Below are 1,713 nucleotides of genomic sequence, written 5' to 3' on the forward strand. Positions count from 1 at the left end.
AGAAAGTTTGATGTGCTCCTAAGAGGATCAAGACAAGGACTATGATTCAAGGAAAAAAGGGAGGGGACCCTCCATTTTAAACTATGTTTTTATTTTAATCCTGGATCACTCAGGAAGCCTTGCTGGCTAAAACTGGAATTTATTAAGAAGATTATATTGCATCTGCAGTTCATGTCTAGTAATTTCCATCTTTTTGTGTCTATATACTTAATTAGTTTCTAATGTTCCCTTTTCTAATTCAGTCTGAAATTTCAGGAACTTCTGCACAAAATAAATACAGTGGTAGTGGTGGGAGGGGTTGGCGGTGGTGCGGGTCTGTGTGGTCCCATCACTCGGGAGGTGGAGAAAGGAGGATTGCTAGGAATAGAGTCCAGCTTAGGCTACACTGCAAGATCTTGTCCCAAGAACTATTTAACTAATTACAGGTACTTATGCAGGGTCCAAAGTGAGGGACAAACTCAGTTCTTATTCTTGGGACTCTCTTCGTTTGTTCTGGGATCTTATGCCATGCCAGACCATGGGAAAATGTTGAAGGCCATCTGCCTCTGCGTTATTACTGAGGAATATTGTTTTTTTTTTTTTTTAGGTTGGCAAGCTTGTGGTGGCTTCCATGTACACAGAAATCTTTTCCAATATCTGCAGCCTCAGGCCTTGCATTCCAGCCTGCCAGGTGAGTTAAGCAGTTGTTCCTCTCTAGAGCCTCACCTGGAGGCTAAGGGAAACAGAACTCAGGTCCCAGTTGCTTTCTCACCCACTTCTTCAACCCAAGGGACAGTTCCTTTTTAATCTTAGGGATTAAAAATTCCTTCAATTTCACAATTCCTTCAAGCTCAGTTCTCTACAATGTGCTTGGAAAAGAGATTAAAACATTTATGAGCTAATCTGTTTTTGTCTTGGCCATGAATTTCCTAGAAGGCAATGAAGCTTAACTCCTGGAAAGAAAAAAGAACTCTAATATTTTATCATTATTCCATTTATTATTGTTATTTAAAATAATATCTTGAGGTAAGTAAAGATTTTCAAAAGAAGGCATAAAAATGCCAAGTAAAGAAGGAAAAAGACTAATAAACTGGACTCTATTTAAATAAGGAACTTTTTTTAAATCAAAAAACATGATTAAGAGATTGAGAAGGCCTGTGAGATGGTTCCGTGGATGAAGGTATCTGCCACCAAGCCTAACCTACTGAGTCTAATTCTAATGACCCACATAGTAGAAGGAGGGAACTGACTCTCATAAGTTGCCCTCTGGTCTCCACTTGAGTGTACTCATACACATGCACACAAATTTTATTCAGTAAAATGTCTTTTAAAAAAGAGAATAAGTGGGGCTGGAGAGATGGCTCAATGGTTAAGAGCACTGACTGTTCTTCCAGAAGACCCAGGTTCAATTCCTACCACTCACATAGCAACTCACAGCTGTCTGTAACTCCAAGATCTGACACACTCACACAGACATACATGCAGGCAAAATACCAAAGCACATAAAATAAAAATAAGTAATTTTTTTTTAAGAAGAATAAAAAGTCATACATAACGCTCCATACTTGTAGTCATAGCACTCAGGAGGCTAAGATATGAGGATCTGAAATCCAGGTCAGCTTGGGCTATGTAGTGAATTATTTATTTATTTATTTATTTATTTATTTATTTATTATATGTAAGTACACTATAGCTGTCTTCAGATACCCCAGAAGAGGGCACCAGATCTCATTA

At 38.2% G+C, this 1,713-nt stretch overlaps 1 protein-coding gene across 1 annotated transcript in view; it reads left to right on the plus strand.

Moving 5' to 3' along the window:
- The first annotated feature begins 647 nt into the window (after positions 1-647).
- The window catches only part of Wnk3 (WNK lysine deficient protein kinase 3), a 149,132-nt gene continuing 148,066 nt past the window's right edge, over positions 648-1,713 (plus strand). Inside the window, exon 1 of the mRNA XM_031369026.1 lies at positions 648-670. The gene's annotated coding sequence lies outside the window, so the exon portion shown is untranslated. The remainder of the gene's footprint in view (positions 671-1,713) is intronic.

This window comes from Mastomys coucha, chromosome X, assembly GCF_008632895.1.
Source record: "Mastomys coucha isolate ucsf_1 chromosome X, UCSF_Mcou_1, whole genome shotgun sequence".
Taxonomy (NCBI): domain Eukaryota; kingdom Metazoa; phylum Chordata; class Mammalia; order Rodentia; family Muridae; genus Mastomys; species Mastomys coucha.